Source organism: Hipposideros armiger, unplaced genomic scaffold (genome assembly GCF_001890085.2).
Source record: "Hipposideros armiger isolate ML-2016 unplaced genomic scaffold, ASM189008v1 scaffold_56, whole genome shotgun sequence".
NCBI lineage: Eukaryota > Metazoa > Chordata > Mammalia > Chiroptera > Hipposideridae > Hipposideros > Hipposideros armiger.
In genome coordinates this window covers 3,411,327-3,425,113 of record NW_017731406.1, presented here as the reverse complement: position 1 = coordinate 3,425,113, position 13,787 = coordinate 3,411,327, and positions in this window count along the sequence as shown.

The window sequence follows — 13,787 nt, the reverse complement described above, 5'->3', positions numbered from 1 at the left end:
GGAGGAGATAAGGTATTTGGAGAGTCAATTACTGAGAATTTTCTGGAACTGGTTAATGACATAAATCCACAAATACAATAAGCCCAATATATATCAAACAACATAAGTAAAAACAAATTTGAATCTTGATACATACAGTGAAACTTCAAAAGGACAAAAATAAAGACATCTTAAACATATCATTCATGGAAATTTTCATTAGGAAAAAAAGTTGAGATACAGAGAAAAAAAATTCTTGATCCCAGATGAATTTGGCCAAGGTTTGAGCTCTAATTTTCTGTTACATAAATAGAAAGGTCGAATTAGAATGACCCAAACAAAGTCTGGCTGAAGCAAAACCATGAAGAAATAATCTCAAATCAAGTAGTACACTAGTGTGGTACTAGGTGTGAGGTCTTATAGTCTTTAGGCTGCTGTAAACATCTAATGCAGGTTCCTTGGGGGCACAAACTTGCATCAGGATAAAGTACAAAAAATGTTTTTCATAACTCTGGGAAACACAGAAAGAACTGATTGAAGTGTCCTGCAATTTTGTAGCCATATTAAATCAAAGCAGAGAGCAATAATCAACTTTACCCTTTACATCAGTTATTTAGATTTTTCTACTTCTATTCTTTGTTTTCTATGAGGAATTAAACCTATTTTCCTTGCTCTCTGGAAGGTAATTCTATGTAACCACTCACTGGTTCTTCAAAATTAGCTCACAGATTCCCCTTATTCCATATGTCTTTACCCTGTCCTTCCCAGAGTCACTTTTTTTCATTCCATTTTATCCTCATATATATCTCTCTTTCTCTTACCTCCACCCAATCTATTGGTTTCTTTCTTGACTATGAGTTGAGGCAGGGAGGGCAGCAGATGGATCATAGTTACTAGCTGTAGCTGCCTTGTTAAAGAATAAAATGCCTACTCTTTCTAAACATGTTGTTATGAGGCAGCTCATTTGTTCATAGAGTTTAAGGATATAAACTGACCACTTTTGTGGTTAATTTTATATCATTAAACACATGTGTGCTCATGCACATACACATGACTCACAAAGATTCAAAGGTTAGATCATTTCCAGTGATCAAACAGAACTAATATAAAATAAAAAAATAAAACTTTTTCCTAAACTTCAAAATGGTAGCATGCGTACGTGTGCGCGTACACACTCACACACACACACACACACAGACACACACACATACACACACATTATCAGCAGTCATGACTGACTTCACTTAAATAAAGTATCTTCTTTATCTGTAACTTCTGCCTAGCTCTGGCATGTAAACTATTTTGCAGGTTTATCAACACTTCACACCCAGGGCCACAGCCCAATCTACTCAATTATAACATTCTTTCCTAGTGAGAGTTAGTACGTTTCACATTTCTTCTCTGCACAGCCCTCTAGGCAGCCACTACCAGGTGATCAGAGTTGGCAAGGAAGGTGAAATATATTTATTATTTTCAGTCTATCAGCTTCAGCCAAGCAGTTTGGAGTACAGATATTTTGGCGCAGATAATTCCTAGCTTCCAATTCAGTCACTGGATTCACTGTGGCACAGATGGCTTGCAGGTGTTTGCTTTCTAGGCACCATCTGTTTAGATTTCACAGCACACTAATCTGTGCTTGCTGGTGTGCTCTGTTCTATTATTAGCAAATCAGATGTATGAATGATTTGATTTCCTTATTAATTAAACAATGAAATAATTTAATATTTGAGAAAAAGGAGGTAAAATAAATGGTGGGAAAATGTACTAAAGCTGAGTCACAAATCTGGATTCCTGTCTGTTGGAGGGATAAAGTTAGAATTTACTGAAAGGATAATAAGGTTAAATCAACTTATTTAGGTTCTTCTCATTTTTTTCTGTGCTTTTTATAAGGTTGTTGAAAAAAAAGCTAAAGCTAAATAACCCTGTGTATAGAAGGAAAGGTTAAAGGAGTGACCTTTATAATACATGGAGAGTATCTCTAGTTATTCCAAGATAAATATTTTAATAAAGGTGACACCAAATGCTTTTGTACAACATCTTAACTAATCCCTGTATTTTTTTAATTAAAGATTATTGGGGTGACAATGGTTAGTAAGATTACATAGGTTTCAAGTGTACAATTCTGTAATACATCATCTATATATCACATTGTGTGTTCACCACCCAGAGTCAGTTCTTCTCCTATCACCATATACTTGATCCCCTTTACCCTCTTCTACTATCCCCCCCTCCCCCCCATTAATCTCTGGTACCACTAAACTATTGTCTGTGTCTATGACTTTTTGTTTCTTTGTTGGTCTTGTTGCTTTCAGTTTTATATTCTACATCTTAGTGAAGTCATATATATGGTTCTTGACTTTTCTTGTGTGACTTATTTTGCTTAGCATAATAATCTCAAGTTCAATCCATGTTGCCACAAATGGCACTATTTCATCTTTTCTTATGGCAGAGTAGTATTCCATTGTGTATATATACTACATCTTTGCGCACCATCATTGCACTCTTCCCAGGCGAGGCAGATCAGTCGCCGGCTTCTGGACAGCCGCTCACTGCGGCTGCTGGCCACACACGGCAGCCCATGGCAACCCACTGCAGCAGGGGCTGCAGCCTACGCCATCGCTGGCGACTCACAGCAGCCCAGCTCCAGGTTGAGCTGTTGTTCAGCATCTTAGCTGTAGAGGGCAGTGTCACTGGCCCTCATATGTGGGATCCGAACCGGGGTCCTCTGGTGTCCCAAGCCAGCTCTTAACCAATGCGCCACTCGGCCGGCCCTAACTGGTTGTTTTTTTATAATTTCTCCATCTTTCTTTATTTCCTCACTAAGTTCCGTAAACATTCTTATCATTAGTGTTCTAAACTCTGTGTCTGAAATGTTGGATACCTCTGTTTCATTTAGCTCCATTTCTACAGGTTTCTTCTGATCTTTTTCTTGGTACATGTTGTTTTGTTTCTTCATTTTGGCTGACACTCTGTGATTGCTTCAATGTATTAGATAGATCACCTAAAAAAATAAAGAAAAAAGAAAAAAAATAGAAAAAAAGAAAAAAAATGGGGGGGCTCTCTCCACCCGCTTTAATCTGCAGACCACTTGCTCAGCAACAGAGAGACTCTGGGCCACTCAGCACCAGCTGTTGGGGGGAAGGGCTCAGTGCGTCATGCGTCGACCTCCCTCTAGGCTTGAAGTAAGCTTCCCACAATTAGCTGCTGTGTGCTCTGGAACTGTGCTCACCACCAAAATTCCTCACAGGTTGTTGCAGTCTGTCTGCTGCTGCAAAAAACCTTTGTGGCCTATGGAGGTGGGGGCCAGGGACCAGGGGCTCAGGGTGCCCCTGGCAACACAGCTCTAGGTGGGCGGGGAAGGCCCCTAAGGCACCACAGGGTGTGGTCAGTGGTCCTTACCAAGTCAGAGCAGCATGCACTCCTGCATCGGCAGCCAACCCAAACCAACTTGCCAGGAAAGCCCCAGCTGAATCACACAGGCGCACAGCTCACGGCCCTACACTCCCAGGAAAACACCCTGTCTCAGACTGTCCCAATCAGCTGCTTGAAGATCAGCCCAAACAGTCCGACAGCCAATTGCCACCCAGACAACTCCGCACACGCAGTGTGGAAATCGGGGACCTAAGGCGAGTTGCGCACTCCCGGGTCTCAATGAACAGCCTGTTGTAGCCAGAGCACACCTGCCAGGCATTTCCCTGGCTACGCAGCACAAGCAGTATGGAGGGTGGGGCTCCAAGGCCACATGCGCACGCACGTACGCATGCACGCACACACACACCCCTGTGCCAATTCCAGCAGACCAATGCAGTCCCAGACCTGAGCCTCTGTGGGAGAGCCCAGCCCTGAAAAAGTGGTGCCCTTCTGTACTCCACTTGTCTGCAAGCTCCACACCAGGGGAACAGTGGTCCCAAAACCTTCAGCTCCCGCACCAAAGGCACTCAGTTCAGTCCTTCCCGGAGGCTCCTGGGCCCCGCTCACAAAGCTATTCCCTCCACCAGGAACCGGGTGAGTGTTCACCAGCAAGCGAGTTGGTTTGCCGGCTCCACTGGTTCTCCAGCCGCCCCCAGCCTCACCAAGCCGAGCAAAGAGAGTCCTCACTATTTTCTCCTTCCAGCTATCATAGAACTCCTCTTCCCGGCAACGTAACTCTGGGGTGGTGAGTGCGGTGTGGGGCCTGAGGGTCTCTCCCCCAACCGGAGAAGCCTCCCCTCCGCTGAGGTGACCCTCACGGGGTTCGCCCTCTCTCGTCTCCGCCCCTCCTACCAGACTCGATGTGGCCTCCTCTTTAAGTCCTTCATTTAGAGGTTCTGTTCATCTAGTGCTCAGGGGACTTCTGAGGTTGAATATTTTATAAATTATTTGTAATTTTGGTGTGATCCTGGGAGCCAGTTGGCACAGCATCTGTCTATTCTGCCATCTTACCCAAAGTTCCTCTGCTTGTTTTTTAATTGGATTGTCTTTTGTTCTTGAGTTGTATGAGTTCCTTATATATTTTGTATATGAGCTTATCAGAGGTGTTGTGTACAAATAGCTTCATCCATTCAGTTTTCCTCTTTATTCTGTCAATGGTTTCTTTTGCTGTGCAGAAGCTTTGTAGTTTGATATAGTACCATTCATTTATTTTAGCTTTTACTTCCTTGCCTTTGCAGTTAAATTCATAAAATCCTCTTTGAACCCAAGATCCATAAGTTAAGTGCCTATGTTTTTTTCTAAGTATATTGTTTCAGGTTTTATGTTTAGGACTTTGGTCCATTTTAAGTTAATTTTGGTACATGATGACAGACAGCAGTCTAGTTTCATTCTTTGGCACTTGGCTTTCCAATTCTCTTAGCACCATTTATTGAAGAAGCTGTCTTTTCTCCATTGTATGTTTTCGGCTTCTTTGTAGAAAATTATTTGTCCATATTTATGTGGGTTTATTTCTGGGTTTTCAATTGTATTCCATTGGTTTATGTGCCTATTTTTCTGCCAATACCATACTGATTTGATTATTGTTGCTCTGTAGTACAAGCTGATGTCATGGAGTGTGATACCTCCAACATTATTTTTTTCCTTAGGATTGCTTTGGCTATTCAGGACCTTTGTGGTTCCATACAAATCTGATGATTTTTTGTTCTATTTCCTTAAAAAATGAAATTGGGATTTTGATGAGGATAACATTAAATCTGTATATTGCTATGTAATATGGCCATTTAAACTATGTTGATTCTTCCAATCCATGAACACAGAATATCTTTCCATTTCTTTGTATCTTCCTCAATATTTTAAAAAAATGTCTTATAGTTTTCAGTGTATAGGTCCTTCACTTTCTTGGTTAAATTTATTCCTAAGTATTTCATTCTTCTTGTTGCAATTGCAAAAGGAATTTTTTAAAATATTTTTTTCTGAGATTTCTTTGTTAGTATATAGGAATGCGATGGATTTTTCTACACTGATTTTATAGTGGGCAAATTTACTTTATTCATTTATTGTTTCTAATAGCTTTCTGGTGGAGTCTTAGGGTTTTCTATATAAATCATCATGTCATCTGCAAAAAGTGAATTTAACTTCTTCATTCCCAATTTCTTTCTCTTGCCTGATTCCTCTGGCTAGGACTTCCAATACTGTGTTGAATAGCAGTGGTGATAGGGGACAGCACTGTTTTGTTCCTGAACATAGAGCAAAGGGTTTCAGTTTTTCACTGTTAATTATGATATTAGCTGAGGGTTTGTCATATATGGCTTTTATGAGGTTAAGGTATTTTTCTTTTATACCCATTTTATTAAGTGTTTTAATCATAAATGGATGTTGTATCTTGTCAAATGCTTTTTCTGCATCTATTGATATAATCACATGATTTTTGTCTTTTGTATATGTGGTGTATCACATTGATCGATTTGCATAGGTTGAACCATTCTTGTGCCCCTGGCATAACCCCATTTGATCATGATGTGTAATCTTTTTAATGCATTGTTGTATTCGATTTACTAGAATTTTGTTTAGGATTTTTGCATCTGTATTCATCAGGGATATTGGTCTGTAATTTTCTTTTTTGTGTTATCCTTACCAGGTTTTGATATCAGGGTAATGTTGGCCTCATAAAATGAGTTAGGGTTATTGCCTCTTCTTCAATTTTTTGGAAGACTTTGAGTAGGACAGGTATTAGATCCTCTTTGAAAGTTTGGCAGAATTCACTAGTGAAGCCATCTGTTCTGGACTTTTGCTTTTGGAAAGGTTTCAGAGGACTGGTTCAATTGCCTTACTGTTGACTGGTCTATTTAGATTTTCCAGTTCTTCATAATTCAGCCTAAGAAAGCTATGTGTTGCTAAGAACTTGTCCATTTCTTCTAGGTTATTGAATTCAGTGTCATATAGTCTTTCATAGTATTCTTGAATGATCCTTTGTATTTCTGTGGTATCCGTGGTAACTTCTCCTCTTTCATTTCCGATTTTATTTGTGTCTTTTCTCTTTTTATCTTACTGAGTCTAGCCAAGGGTGTGTCAATTTTACTAATCGTTTCAAAGAACCAGCTCTTTGTTGCATTAATTTTTTCTATTGTCTTTTTGTTCTCCATTTCACTTAGTTTTTCTCTGATTTTTATTGTTTCCTGCTGACTTTGGGTTTCATTTGTTCTTCTTTTTCTAGTTCTTTAAGGTGTAATATGAGGTTATTTAGCTGGGATTTTTCTTCTTTTTTGAGATAGGCCTGTAATGATATAAATTTCCCTCATAAAACTGCTTTTGCTGCATCCCAATAATTTTGATAGGATGTATTTTCATTCTCATTTGTGTCTACGTATCTTTTGATTTCTGCTCTTATTTCTTGTTTGACCTAGTTGTTCTTTAAAAGTATGTTGTTTAATCTCCACATATTTGTGTTTTTTACTGCTTTCTTTTTGCAGTTGATTTCCAATTTCAAAACCTTGTGATCAGAGAATATGGTTGGTATGATTTCAATCTTCTTAAATTTGCTGAGGCTAGTTTTATGTCCCAATATATGGTCTGTCCTTGAAAATGTTCCATGAACACTAGAGAAGAATGTATAGTCTGATGTTCTACAATGAAGTGCTCTATAAATGTCAATCATGTTCATTTGGTCTACTGTGTCAGTTAGGGCTGGTATTTATTTATTTTCTGTTTGGATGATCTATTTATAGCTGTAAATAATGTATTTAGGTCCCCTACTATAATTGTGTTTTGGTCAATTTCTCCCTTTATTTCTGTTAGTAGTTGCTTTTAACATTTCAGTGTTCTCTGATTTGGGGCATAAATATTGATGACTGTTATGTCTTCTTGTTGTCTTGTCCACTTTATCATTATGAAATGCCTGTTTTTGTCTCTTGGTATCTTTTTTATCCTGAAGTCTGTTTCATCTGATATAAGTATGAAATACATGTGCTTTTCTCTGAATGCCATTTGCCTGGAGTATCAATTTCCACCCTTTCGCTGTGAGTACATATTTGTCATTGTAGTTGAGATGTGTCTCTTGGAGGCAGCATTTAGTTGGGTTTTGTTCTTTTATCCAATCTGCCACTCTGTGCTTTTTTATTAGTGAGGTCAGTCTATTTACATTTAGGTTGATTATTGATATATGAGGATATCCTATCATTCTTTTGTTTTTGGATGGCTTGGTGTCTCCATTGTTTCTTTCTTTCATTCTTTCTTTTGTTTTGTTTTGTTTGTTTTTTTGTTTTGCTCTCTCTGTTATTTCAGTGTGGTCGTATTCTATGATTTTCCCCTTTGTTTCTTCTTTTTTAATGTTATATATTTAAGTTCTGCATTTTTTTTGAGTGGTTACCATTAAGTTTATGTAAAAGAAAGTTTCATACTTACAATAGTCCTTTTACTTGAGCATGCTTCTTATCTCCATTCCCCCTTGCAGGTTCAGACGTTTACACTCTTTACTTTTATTTTTTTGTTGTCACAAGTTATTCTTTCTTATTCTATGAGTTGATTTCTGAGTTGCAGTAGCAAGTTGTCTTTTTCTTCTTTTCCCTGTTTTTTTTAAACGTTTTCTTTTCCTTCTTTACCCTGTATGTTATGTTTAAGTGTATATAGTGTCTTACTTGGTGTAGGGGTTGCCATTTCCTGCTTCTGTCTGTCTGTTCATAATACTAGTCATGATTTTGTATTCTTTTGATTTTTGTTTCAGGTTGAATAACCTCTGTCAGAATTTCTTGTAATGCAGGTCATGTGTTAGAAAATTCTCTCAGCTTCTGTATATCTGGAAATGTCTGTATTCCTCCTTCACAGCTAAAGGATGACTTTGCTGAATATATTATTCTTGGCTCTTAATTTTTCTCTTTCAATAGTTTGAATATTTGATTCCACTCCTTTCTGGCTTGTAGAGTTTCTGCTGAAAAATCTGATGATAATCTAATGGGATTTCCTTTGGAGGTTACTATCTTCTTTTCCCTGGCTGCCTTAAAGAATTCTTTCATTAATTTTTGAAAGCTTCAATACAATTCGCCTTAGAGAAGGCCTATTGGGGTTGAAATAATTAGGCGTTGTATTTGCTTCTTGGATTTGAGGATCCAGTTCTTTCCATAAGTTTGGGAAGTTCTCATTGACAATTTGTTGGAATATGCTCTCTGTTCCCTCTCCCTTTCTTCTCCTTCTGGTATGCCCATTATTCTTATGTTGCCCTTTCTGATGGAGTTAGAAAGTTCTTGTATTGTTCTTTCAATTCTTTTAACTCTCAAGTCTCTCTCTTCTTCCATCTGTGTCATTTCCAGTTTTCTATCTTCGATGTCACTGATTCTTTCCTCCCTCTGGTCAGCTCTATTACTTAAGCTGGCTATTTCATTCTTCATTTTTTTATTGAGTTCTTAATATCCAGAAATTCTATTTGGTTCTTTTATTAAATTTCAATCTCTGTCAAAATGTTCATTTTGTTCTTTGATTGTGTTTCTGAGTTCATTAAACTGTCTGTGTTTTCTTGCATCTTGTTGAGGTTTTTCAGAACTGCAATCTTGAATTCTGTGCCATTTAAGTTACATATTTCCATGTCTTTAAGTTAATTTTTGGGAAACTTTATTTTCTTTCTGAGCTGCCTTGTTACCTTGGTTATTCATGGCAATTAATGAATTATTATTTCTCTTCCTGGGTCTTTCTTTTGCTTTCCAATTGGTGTTGGTGGAATGTTTTATTTTGTGTCCCACTGCAGCCTTTTATTCTCTCTCACGCTATAGCATTATATTTTCTCTTGCACTATTCTGGCTTCTCACATGATGGGGGGTTCCCTGGAAGGTTGACTTCTCATCTGTGAGCAGGTTGCCTTATTCTCAGGGTACCACTCTTTAGGGGGATATGGAGAACGATAGAGTACTGAGCTTCTAAGTCAAAATGCTCCTTCTGTAGCCTGATGCAGAGCCTGTATGTCTCAGTAGCTCTGGTTGCCCCTGCAAGAATCCACCCAGAAAGGTGGTGGTGGGGTGGGCTATGAGAGGTAGCTCTGGGCAGTGGCAGTTACCAGTCCACCTTTGTCTTGCCCATACAGTTCCTTCCCTTTCACCAGATTTAGTTGTGCTGTGAGTCTGTGGCTGTGGGGCTGCCGTTCTCTGGGTTGTGGATATTCTGTTTTTCAATCTGACACTGTTATCATTTCTTCTGGAACCTTCTTCTAAACGAGGGAGTGTTGGGCTGGGGGCGGGGGGAGGCGGCCAGGGTCCATTTTTCTGTTTTCTGCCTGGCAGTGAGGACTTAAACCACTGTTCTCACCCTTCTGTATTTAGTCTTTGCTCCGAGGTCTCTGCTGCAAGCACTGGGTTCAGTGGTATTATATGCTGATCTTTCAGGCAAGACTGTGGGCATGGGGTGTGAACTTGCAGCCTGGATTCTTCCCTCTCCCACGACTGCTCTGGACTGCAGTGAGCTCTGGTCTGCACCTTGTGGCCCACGGCCTGCTCTCTGTACTTCCTGTTTCCCTCCTCCCCCACTCATCCAATTTGCCCACCTTCAGGTGATTTGATTTACGGGTCTGTCAGACATTCCTGTGTTCCACACAGGGACTCCTTTGTTGAGTTATAGTTGTCCAATTTGATTTACCTTCCAAGGGAGATTTCAAGAAGCACTCCTCATGCCACCACTTCTGTGATGTAACTTAATCCCTGTATTTTGAAGCTACATTTACAATATGAAATGGAAATGGACATCCAAAACTACAAAGTAAATTTCTTTTGGTCAGAGAACTTAATAATTGGGAACAATCCCTTCCCTCCTCACTGCACCTACTACAGTGCTCTCTCCATGGGAAGAAAACAATAATTGATTTCTGGCTACTGTGCATATGTCATTGGCCTTAAATATTTCAAGAAACTATTTCAAAAATTGCTGTCAACACAGTTAATGATCCTGTACAAAGAATCAGTCTTATTCAGTTAATATGTCCAAGATTACTGGGATAACGGATTAGTTTGCTGATGTCCTCATGGAGACAAGTCCATGGCTTCAAAGTACTTTGGAAGAAAAGTACTTGTATTACTTTTATTTTTAGTTTGAATAAGAGGTGTGATGCAAACATAGATATACATCATCCATGACAGTGAGAAAGGGGATTTTCAGAGGCAAATATAGCTCCTAGAAACTATACTATGACCTCAAGTGTGAAAAAAAATTCGAATCTTCCTTTTATCAAAGGTATAGGATAGTTAAGATAGTTTCATCAATTTTAATGAGATCTAAATAGGAAGGAGAGATCAGAGTTTCATTTACTCTTATCCATCGACTAAAATTATAATTAAAATATTATCTAACATGTAACCCATGTTACAATTTAAGCACATAATGCTTTCTATAAAAGAGCTAAATTAATAATATATACACACATATGTCATTCTTAATATATAATGAACATACATATATATTATTTCAAAAATAAATGAATATTATTATCAAATGAATTTTAAGCTATATCTTTAAAGGAAACATTGAGAGAAATACATTAATTTTTATATCAGCTGTTTATTTAAAATATCAATACATATCATATTATGAAAATATGTGTTTTTTAAGGGGAGGGAGTAAGAGAGAACTTCATTCTTCTGTAGGCATTATTTAATTTTTTAAAGAATATGTGAAGAACACATGAAAGTGAGAAATACCTTGCTTCAGGCTAACAAATTTACAGATATAAAAAGAAATATAAGTTTACCAATGAGAAATAACTGAGGAAATTAGAAGAAAATATATTTCTATTCACTTGGTTTTCTCTCTCAGAGTACACCAAGAGACAAGTCCTTAATTTATTTCTTCTTAGGACTTAGCAAAGAGGTAAATATCAATTAAGTTTGATATTATATTTCACCAATTCCATGGGACACCCAAGACCTTATCATCACAATATTGGTTAAAGTATGGCAGCAGTAAATGTCATGTCTGTCATCCTGAGCTGTACTGAGCCAATCCATGTTAGATTTACTCCGAGTAAATGTCAGTGCCATTGAGAGTGTCTAGAGAATGTAGATTTTTCTTTCTACTGACAAGTGCTTGACAATAAATTGTCTGGCTAGTACAACAGCAGCAAGCTAATGACTGGGTCTTATTTCTTGTAAAGATATGAAGACTATCATGTAATTCATTTGATTTGTCAGGAAGGATCACAGTACTGCTTCTATATGCATATTTTATATAGGAGAATTGGGATAGCACTTCAATTTAAGGATTTCATTAAAAACATTTTTTTAGTCTGACACCTTTGTTTGTGATATGATAAATAATTTTATCTAATGCCATTTCTTTTCCTGCTTTTGTAATAAAAAAGACAGGCTGCGCTTTACAATCTTAGTAGCCTTCCATGCATACAGGATAAAGAACCCACCAATTCAATACTTCCCATTACATCACTTGCACCTGCAAGATTACTGCTGTCTTTAACCATTGCTTTCATTCTTTGAAACAATTTCTGGAGGCTACTCTAAGTACCACTTCTGTCAGATAAAAGACAAGAGACTAGGCAGGGTGTTTTATAATGACAGGATACAGGGCCTTGAAGGAAGGCCCCTTTCCTTCATAGTAAGAAACCACATAGCTACTATAATTTAATCCAGAAAGAGATAAGAAAGCTTATTGGATATAAAATATTGAATAGAATAATAAACTTTTCTTCTATCTCTCCCTCCAAAAAAAAATGTTAATATTTTTACACATCTCTTGATGTCTACATATCGTAAATAAGAGTGTGGGCTTTGGAGGCATTCTGGTCTGGCTCTGTCACTTTCTAGCCATGAAACTTTGCATATTATTTAATCTCACTGAGTCTCAAGTTTCTGATTTGTAAAATAAGAAAAGTTATATTTTACCCAAAAAATGTATTTTGAAACTTAAATGACAGAATGTCTATGTGAAACACAGTAATTATCCAATAATGCTAGGCTTTACAGAAATACTAATAAAATTTTCTTCTCTTTCTCACCAAATTTCACTACCATTTGAAAGATACAGTAGTCACACAGATGGTGATTAAAATATGAACTTTATGACCAAGTAAATAAAAATGTGGTATGGATTCACAGCCAAATGAACTTTCTGAATACTCTCCTCTCTACTAATTCTAATAGTCAGAAACAAGGAAGTGTTGAATTGCAGGACAAAGTTTACCCTACTGAGCTTATCACGCTGTAAAAGAGTATAACAGATTGTATTTTGACTGCAGTCAGGCATGTAAAAGAGATAAAGGGACTGAGCTCAGTTCCTTTGTCCAAACTAAATAACGAAGTAAATCATTCCTTTGGCTCTGTTATCTTTCTGAGTAAAGAGTGGCTATAAAGATCAATAGGATTATTCCAACCAAATTGCCTCTATATGGACATATGATCCCAGAGGAAAGGAGCTTCCTGACCACCAAGAATTATTATAACGCTAATAATCGTGTGTTGTTTGTCTTGCTGATCTGAAAAATCTGAAGAACCCAAATATAGGACAGATGACCAAGGTATTTAGGTACTATCTTGGAGAAATGTCTAGAACTCAGCATGTTCTAACCATGAACATATTTTCTTTTTCTCCTTGTCTCTTCTTTGTATTTTATTATACAGCCCCAGAGATATTTATGGTATCATCACTTTGTCTTTTCTTCTTTTACTTACATTACATATAAAATTAAAACTTATTGGGGTAACAGTGGTTAGTAAAATTACATAGGTTTCAAGTGTACACTTCTATAATACATCAGCTATATATCACATTGTGTGTTCACCACCCAGAGTGAGTTCTCCTTCCATCACCATATATTTCAAATATGTACACAGCCTTGGATTTTCTGTTCCCTACATGTGGCTCTTTTGTCATGAGCAATGGAGGCATTTGCTCAGATAGCTTTTTCCCATAGCAGCTTGGAGGCAAAAAGTAAAACTTTTTTTCTTTTTAGACCCCTTATTCCTGTCAAGTCTAATGGATGCCTTTAAGGGCATTATGAGAAACTAGCCTTAAAAGCAAAGAACATAAAAGTAGAATGACCTGTGATGGACACATCAGAACAAAAGGTGAATGGTTCCCTGTAGCAATACAACTTCCACCGTGTTAACATAGGGTTCAATTTGTTGCTACCTTCAAGTGAGTGACCGTGAAATAAAGAATGAATTTTTCCAAAATTAAAGGACAAACATCAATCTTGGAGCAGTTTCTGTGAGATCACATTTCTAGAATGCTAGAAGTACCTATCATTTTCAAGAATGAGTACTCTGGACAGTGTATCTATTGAAGCATACAAGCTCTCATTGACACTTAAAATACATCTTTGTTGCCAAAGAAGTTTAATAGTACAAAAATGTTTACAAACTTTGTTTTCAAAACAGTTTCAGAACATCAAAAATCAATTTTAAGTGTCTGAT